We start from the raw sequence: 9,402 nt of genomic DNA, 5'->3' as shown, positions 1-9,402 counted from the left end.
GCAACTTGCACGGTGCAAACACCTAAAGGCTGGAACGAGCCCAATCCGCTATGTAGGGCAACGAGACCGTCGTCCTGCAAAGCCTTTGCTTTTTAGAGTCTGTTTCCTTCATAGAGTCCAGGACGGAGTCATTCTGAAGGAGCAACGAGACGATCGTTATATGCAATATTAAGCACAACGTGTACAAGCTCGAAGCGAGAAAAGCGCTGCTTAATACGCGACTATACACCGCCTTATTCATAACGCGCGCGCGGCAACTGACCTTTCCGCAGAGGTAGCCGGCTGTCTCTCGCGCGCGCATCACTACAGTCGCCCTGCCGGAGACCCGCGTGGCATCTTCCCCGCGAACCTCGGCGCTGTCCAGTCGGGACTCTCGCGCATCGCTGCGACTCGGCGGAAAGTTTTGAACACACTGAGAGGAGAGCGCGCGGAGCTGTCGCGCAAACGTTTGCCCGCGTGCGCCCTCTTTAGGCGGCGAGCGTGACCGCGAGAGGGAAGAGGGAACGCTGTCTCGCGCGGGAGATGAGAGGTGGATATGGAGGCGCGCCTACAATACTGCACTAACACACTATTGCACTAACACACTATTACACTAACACACTGCTACACTAACACACTGTTACAGATATCTATGATATCTGGAGATATTTATGGAAGATATTCACCACAAAAACCACACCTACAATTCTGCACTAACACACTATTGCACTAACACACTGGAGATATTTATGGAAGATATTCACCACAAAAACCACACCTACAATACTGCACTAACACACTATTGCACTAACACACTATTACACTAACACACTGCTACACTAACACACTGTTACAGATATCTATGATATCTGGAGATATTTATGGAAGATATTCACCACAAAAACCACACCTACAATTCTGCACTAACACACTATTACACTAACACACTGGAGATATTTATGGAAGATATTCACCACAAAAACCACACCTACAATACTGCACTAACACACTATTGCACTAACACACTATTACACTAACACACTGCTACACTAACACACTGTTACAGATATCTATGATATCTGGAGATATTTATGGAAGATATTCACCACAAAAACCACACCTACAATTCTGCACTAACACACTATTACACTAACACACTGGAGATATTTATGGAAGATATTCACCACAAAAACCACACCTACAATACTGCACTAATACACTATTACAGATATTTATGATATCTGAAGATATTTATGGTAGATATTTATGGAAGATATTCACCACGAAAATCACACCTTAAGGCGCATGGGCAAGTTCTGTCGGTAAAAGTAAACCACTGACACTGTAAAGCCCAGTGGACACAGGGACTATTACACTAATACACTAATACACTATTAAAATGCTACACTAATACATTATTACAATACTACACTATTACACTAATACACTATTACAATACTACTCTACAGTACTACACTAATACACTACCACACTATTACACTATTACAATACTACACTAATACACTATTACATTACTACACTAATACACTATTACAATTCTACACTATTACACTATTACAATACTACACTAATTCACTATTACAATACTACTCTACTACACTATTACACTAATACACTATTACAATACTGCACTACTACACTATTACAATACTACACTATTACAATACTACACTAATACACAATTACACTAATTCAGGTTACAGCTACCTCTAATTGGTCACATTTTAGCCACCAGAGGGCGTAGTTGCATTAGAATTGCCTCCAGTGACGGCGCATCACCAGACGATTAGCAACAGGGCGCACACTTGAGTAATGGATTTCTATTTTGGACCTTTTTTAATGTATTTTTTGACAGCACATAAGGATACAACGTTCTATTTAGAAAATAGAAAAGGTAAAAAAAAACAAAAAAACAATGAAATCTGACACTGGCATGCTGATCAGAAAATCTACGGCACTTAAACGAGCTGTGGTTTACTTCTGCTTGTTCCTTTGTCACGAGATGGTGAGGGAAAGAGAGAGAGAGAGAGAGAGAGAGAGAGAGAGGGAGAGAGAGAGAGAGAGAGAGAGAGAGAGAGAGAGAGAGAGAGAGAGAGAGAGAGAGAGAGAGAGAGAGAGAGAGGGAGAGAGAGAGAGAGAGAGGGAGAGAGAGAGAGAGCGAGAGAGGGAGAGAGAGAGAGAGCGAGAGAGAGAGAGGGAGAGAGAGCGAGAGCGAGAGAGCGATGAAATACTGGTTCATTCTCCAGACTCTATAAAATGGAGCTGAATGTGCTTGGTGTACAAACCCATAACGTGAATGAGGTCTTCTGTTTGGCAGCCAGCCTGCATAAATAAACTACTGTCACTTCCTGATAAAGACATCCCATAATCCGTCTCTCTCTGTGTGGTGCATAAATGGTGTCATATGGGTCTGTACATTCAGAGTGTCTGTACAAAGCTCTCCTGGACAATAGCATATCGTGCGCTGACTTGCACTCTGTGGAAACTCTTGTTTCATACAATGCCAGAGGGACCAAACTTATAATGTTTACCGCTGCTGTTCTCTAACACAGCCTCAGGGATCTGACCAATCAACACATCTGTTCTTCACCTGATCTGCACAGACTATTCTGAGAGTTACCCCCCACCCTCACCTCCACCACACACACACACACACACACACACACACACACACACACGCACATACACACACACACACACACACACACGCACGCACGCACACACACACACACTCACGCACACACGCACGCACACACGCACACACACACGCACACACACACACACACACGCACATACACACACACACACACATGCACGCACGCACACACACACACACACACGCACGCACGCACGCACACACACACACACACACACACACACACTCACACACGCACGCACGCACACACGCACACATGCACGCACGCACACACACACACACACACACACACGCACGCACGCACGCACGCACGCACGCACACACACACACACACACTCACACACGCACGCACGCACGCACACACACACACACACACACACACATGCACGCACGCACGCACGCACACACACACACACACACACACACGCACATACACACACACACGCACGCACGCACGCACACACACACACACACACACACACACACACACACACACACACAGAGTATAAAAACTGGTGTAATACGTTCTCGGTCTGTCCCCCCACCCCTAATCTGTTCTTGGCAATCCCGTTATGTTCTTTTTTTCCCTGGATTTGAGATTTTCTAGCATTTAACCACTTTTTTTTTGTTTTTACTGGAAAGCTGGTGTGACACGTTTATATAGATGCCATATTTTGCCAAACCGTCCTCGTATGTAAACACGCTAGCCTTTAACACAGTGGAATTATGCCACAGCACAGAAGTGTCTAAAAACCTTTGCCCAACCTAACCACAACCCCGCGTTTATGTCCCACCCAGCGGCTGCGTCAGCCTCAGCTACAGACAGGTTATCATCGAGTCCGGTCACAACTGTCAGCTCTCGGTTTACTAATGGGGTGTTTAGAAGAGGTATAAAAATCCCTTTGAGACTCTGTCTCTGTTATGCATCTGTCACCTGGTCGTGTGTCTGCAGCAGGTTATAACTGACCCATAATACACCGACTAACTTTATTGGTCACGTAGCTCCCAACTCCTGTATCATGGGACCATTTCTGTTTTGTGTGCGAATTAAGACGCATAGCTTAGCTGGGTCACCCACCGCATCCCCCCGTCCGTTCAGAAAGTTATATCGCCCCGCGCTAATCGTGTTATGACCATCCTATATTCTTCAGCTGTAGTCGTCACGGAAAGACAGACTCCTGATGAGGGCTCCAGTATAACTCAGTGTGTTACAGCCTAAACAAGTGTCATCCATAAAAGAAAGCACAGCTCGACGCAGCCGAACTGCCGCTGTAGCGTTTATCTACCATTTGAGGGAAAGGGCTTCTTCACTGATTTATTTAAAAGCGTCAGTCTCAACCGACAGCTATCTTTAAGACTCTGTAATGGCCCTAATGATACGATACAGATATCACGGTCTAAGCGCAAACTTCATGACTAGAATTTTTATGTGGGACGACAGAGAGACTTTTAGTCTAGAACTAAACGCACCAGGAGGAGAATCTTCCCACATAACGAGATTATATAATAGCATAATAGCAGAAGTCTGGTTTGTCACTAATCAGAACCTGATGGCAAAATACTCCGAAATACTGGTATGATGCAGCAAGACGGAGCATCGTGGGTATGTGGCATCTGAAGTGGCCCTGCTGGTTCATCTAAACACTGCTAGGCAGTGTGTGTTTCAGCCTCACCTGGGATTGGCCAAGCACACATGCATATTCATGAGCCAGAAAATGGCGTCTTGCTCTCTACTCAGTGGGAGCTCAGCAGTGGTTGTCGGCTTGGAGCTGGAGCAGCGAGTGCTGGACAAACACCATTTAATTCCCCAAGACCATGCAGTGTCAGGGAGAGCCACTGGAGAGGAAGAGGAAGAGCCACTGGAGAGGGAGAGGAAGAGCCACTGGAGAAGAAGAGCAAGTGCCACTAGAGAGGGAGAGGGAGAGCCACTGGAGAGGGAGAGCCACTGGAGAGGAAGAGCAAGTGCCACTAGAGAGGGAGAGGGAGAGCCACTGGAGAGGGAGAGGAAGAGTCACTGGAGAGGGAGAGCCACTGGAGAGGGAGAGGAAGAGTCACTGGAGAGGGAGAGGAAGAGCCACTGGAGAGGAAGAGCAAGTGCCACTAGAGAGGGAGAGGGAGAGCCACTGGAGAGGGAGAGGAAGAGTCACTGGAGAGGGAGAGCCACTGGAGAGGGAGAGGAAGAGTCACTGGAGAGGGAGAGCCACTGGAGAGGGAGAGGAAGAGTCACTGGAGAGGGAGAGCCACTGGAGAGAATCCAAAGCTCAGAAGAGGAACCTGACCTCCTCTGGTCCACATTGGATGGCAGACTTACTATAAAGTTATATGAGTAGCTCATAAGACTCAGGAAAGGACTAACACATATTTAGTAGAAGTGTTCACTGAGTGAGTCCAGGCACTGGGGTGCTTTCAGACATACCCCACTGTTCCGTCAACAACCTGGCCAGGTGGGGGCGCTGCTCCGTGCACTCACCGCAGAGCTGTGATCCCACATCCTGACACGCACTGACAATGCAGCCAACCATGAGACATAGTCTGCACTGCTTGGCTTTGGTGTATGTGTGGTTATAGATAAATAACTGTTGTCTCTTACTTTAGCAGTGTACATACTTGAGGGCTAAACAAGACGTCTATTTATGCGAATATTGGACAAGGCACATAGGCACAGTCCTATTCAGGTCCTGTCCGGGTCTCAGCGGTACATCGCAGGCAGTTTGAAGCGCCTCCCTCCGCTGAGGTGAGTCCGATCAGTGCTCGGCCAGCGTTGGCGGGACAACGCGTTCTTGAGAAGACTTCGACGCGTGTAGACGCATATTCAGCCACACGCAGAGGTGGGTAAACCAAATGGAGGAGAATCTCTCCAAGAAGTGGCTCTCGGCCATGTGGGAGGAAGTGTATGTGTGTGTTTTAGCACACAGTGAATGTTTTCACAACCCTAAACTCCTCTATAGAGTTTAGAAACGAAAATAAAATGAAAGCCAGTCCTGAGTGAAGTTGAGTGGTCCCATTAGGGCTCTCGGTACCAAACGTAATCAAAGCTGATTGGTTACTCTGCTGGTCCAACTGACTCCTGGGTCAAGGGTTGTTGGCAAACCAAGTGCCTTCAGAACTTGAGGGCTGAGATTTCAGAATCTCTTCGGTGTGCCTTTTTTGCCTGTGTTGAAAGGCAGCCCTGAGAGAGCCAGTTCTGTGTGTGTGTGGCGCCACAGATTTATCTCGTGGTTACGCCAATGTACCGGCTGCAGTCTTGGACTTGGGATCCATGATGATGGTTGCCGAGGCAATGAGTTGTGGGGTGGGGGATGTAAAAAAGCTGGAATTAGCTGGGGGGCAGGACAGGGTGGAGCAGGGGCAGAGAGGTGAGAATCTTGATCCGCAACATAAACGCAGTTATCGACCGGTGGTCGGAGGACAGAGATAAAAACCGAGGACGCGTAACAGCAGGCGTGGAAGCTGTGACTCCAGAGCGTCTCGGCGGGTATCGAGGCTGCAGAGGCGTCACTTCAGGCGGGCCAGGACGGACGAGGTGACCTCGGCCGTGAACGTGGCCTGGGTGCGATTGAACAGGCAGAGAGAGATCAGAGGTTTCCAGGGGCTCCGTCAGGCGCCGTGCACAGGTGATGTGAGACAACGTCACGCAATCACGCCGCAAAACGACGCTGCGGCTCCCGCCTCGGGGAACGGAGAAACCTCCGCTCTGAAATAACGTCCACAGAGCTGCAATAGCGTCTGACGTGCTGAGATCAAATCTTATTTCTGCACACGTCTGCTTTGTATGCTGCTCCCTCAGTGAATTCCTATATGTTGAATTCCCCGCCCATGACCTAGACGTCACCATTGGGTTTTAATACGGCACAGCAACGCTTCTCTGCTCGTGGACTAATATTTTCCATTTCCTGAGGTGTGCTTCTGCATACTAATGCACCGGCCTCCGAGGCTGGACCTCTGGAGAGTAACACCCCCCAGCTCTGAGTTGATAAGACCAGAGAAGGACTGCATTTAGATCGTCCTTAGCAGAGAATGTTGACTGCTGACGTCTGCCATGCAACAGTGCAGACTAGCCAATCCATTCAATCCATTAAAGTGCTTTGAATGTTAGGACCAATATCTTGAAGTCTATTATTTGTGTTGTGTTGAGACCAGTGAAGACTGCAGAAGACTGAAGATGTGATCGTGACAATGAGTACCGGTGATGGTACCTGCTGTAGAATGCTGAATTAGCTGGTTTTTAATTCAGATATCGTACAGCTAGTTCAACAAATACAGCATCACAGTAACTGAGCTTCGATGCTACCAACGCATGTTCCAATGTTTCTGTAAGGGATGGGTGAAGTTTGGAAATACTTCTAAGATGAAAATAACAGGTGCAAGTGAGTGATTTAATGTGGGGTTCCATGGAAAGAGGGCTACCCAAGATGGGAGAGAGATGTAATGTCATTAAATAAATATGGAAATTAGACAATTTTGATATATTGGATTTGGAACTGATCAACAGGGCCTTAGCCTTATTACAGCTCAGCAGCAGAAGTTATGGTTCATCCAATCTTTCATCTCTGACAGACACGAAATAAGATTAGACAGTAGAGAAGCAGATGTAGGCAATATGGATATGCAGAGTTGTGTGTCATTTATTTAACAAAGGAAATCAATATTAGAACGCCTCATAATATGTCCCAGAGGTGCCCAATAGTGACCCCTGCGGGACACCATATAGAACAGTAGTGATAGTAGATGTCAAAGAGTGATGAATGGAAAGTATTTCATATTTTCAAGATATGAAGGGAAGCAGCCAGAGTTGGTGATGCCTACAGAAACGTTCTGATCCGATTGGAGAGACGTTTATGAGAAGCGACATTAAAAGCTGAGCTAAGGTCAAGTAGGATACGAATGGACAGCAAACCTGAATCAGTTGCCAACAAAAGATCATTTGTGATTTTAAACAAGAGCTGTTTCTGTACTGTGAATGGCGTGAAAACCCAACTGAAAATAACACCAAAGATGAAAAATGGGTTATGAGGTGAGTAGCAACTACAGCCTCTAAGACTTTAGACAGAAATGGAAGATTTGAAATTGGACAATTATTGAAATCAGTGGGGTAAGCGTTGGGTGAATACTGGGTGTGATTCCCGGGGAATCTGGCCAGAACACAAACATGAGTTTATAATATTACTGACTAGGAGAGAGAGTGAAGGCAGACAGGAGAAGAGGATGAAGTTGGTATGTTGAGGTACTGAGCGTAGTCCGAAGATCGGTAACGGATTTGAGCTATCTGTGTGACGGCAGGGAATCGTGCAGAGAGAGAACCATCCACGGAGGCTGCCAAGTCATCTGGGCGGACTGTAATTCCAAATTTCTCTTTTTGATTGAGAAGAAAAGAAAAGAAAAGAGTCAGAAAACTATTAGGTGGCTTTAGAAATTTGTTAGTGGTTGCAAACAGAATCTTCCGATTTTTTGGAATCCGAAAGGGCTGAAAAATGCGAGGGTTAGCAGAAACGCTTTACGGCTTTCACGGGGACTTAAAGATATCCATTAGAGGGGCAGATGCACAGGTTTGATTTTCAAGTCAAATAGGTTTACAACGGCTAATTCATCACTAGGTGGGTTATATAATTACATAACAATATATAATTATATATTACCAGGCTGGGACTTAGAACCTGAAGGAAGTACCTTATATAATTGTGCCAAATAATTTGGGTTTGCCAAGTTTCACTATGAAAAGACGATCAACTTGATGTGGAAATAGAAAAGAATTTCAATGTAGTGATGGTACATTAAAAAGGTGGGCCGTGAGAGTACGTGAGGGAGAGGCCGTAGTGATGAGCTAAGGTGTGCTCCTTTAGCAGGTGAAGCGCTCCCCTCTGCGCTGTGATGAGTCTGTAAGGCTCCTGGGTGAGTATATCCACTGTGTGAAATTCAAAGGCCACTAATAAGACTACATTTCGGACTGAGGACTGTAGTGTTTATTTAGACCCAACAGTCTGGATGGAGTCTAGCTGACAGTGGAAGCATGCATTAGATTTAAAAAAACAAAACAAAACACAAAACAAACAACGAATAAACCATTAAACAAACAGAGGGCCACACAGAAACAGAGGAAGTGAGTGCACAAAGCTGCCAAAGACAGGTTGATTAGTAATAGGAAAACAAAGCACGTTGGGCTCAGGCTGCTGTCCAAGTTAAAAGTTTGGAGATCCATCAAGCTCGACACCGTAGGCTGATGACCTGACAGACAGAGTCTGGTCTGCTTTCCACTGACAAGTAGCACTTTCTCGCAATAGCCATCAAGGTACGCCAGTTAGGTAACAGCCAAGTGCCTAGCATGAGTCGAAGCTTACTCGCCGAGTGTGCAGAGCTTGTACATGGAGAGCAGCAGAAAGGTGAGTGAAGGAGACCGAGAGCTGTAGACCAGATCAGCCAGTGGAGATCGGGGATCATAAAATCCCGGGAGACAGGAATCCACAATATGTTGATGAAACTTGACACAAACCAATCAAGACCTAAAAGTAAAATAAAAACAAACAAACAAAATGTGGAGTTGGAAACAATTTGGCGATTGTTTGGAGAGCAGTAACAGCTACACCTGCAGCGTTTCCAACCGGAATCCCAGTGATGTTCAGGGACGATATAAACCTGGGGATAGGTCTTCATAATTTGTTCAGTGTTGAAATAGGAGGCTCTCACGCCTCCTCAAGCACACAGCTTCGCAATTTGCTTCAGAGTTCAGTTTTGAGTTGTACCGAGACATG

General features: G+C 46.3%; 1 protein-coding gene across 2 annotated transcripts in view; it reads right to left on the bottom strand.

Annotated features, from left to right (window-relative positions):
- The window catches only part of si:ch211-195o20.7 (cytospin-A), a 20,204-nt gene extending 19,785 nt beyond the window's left edge, over positions 1 to 419 (bottom strand). Inside the window, exon 1 of one of the 2 annotated variants that reach the window (XM_035532696.1) lies at positions 263 to 419. The gene's annotated coding sequence lies outside the window, so the exon portion shown is untranslated. The remainder of the gene's footprint in view (positions 1 to 262) is intronic. The other variant, XM_035532695.1, reaches the window with a different exon arrangement.
- Between the last annotated feature and the right edge of the window lie 8,983 nt (positions 420 to 9,402).

The sequence above is a fragment of the Electrophorus electricus genome, chromosome 13, assembly GCF_013358815.1.
Source record: "Electrophorus electricus isolate fEleEle1 chromosome 13, fEleEle1.pri, whole genome shotgun sequence".
In the NCBI taxonomy this organism is placed as follows: Eukaryota; Metazoa; Chordata; class Actinopteri; order Gymnotiformes; family Gymnotidae; genus Electrophorus; species Electrophorus electricus.
The sequence above is the reverse complement of the archived record's forward strand: the minus strand, read 5'-3'. Positions and strand labels throughout refer to the sequence as shown.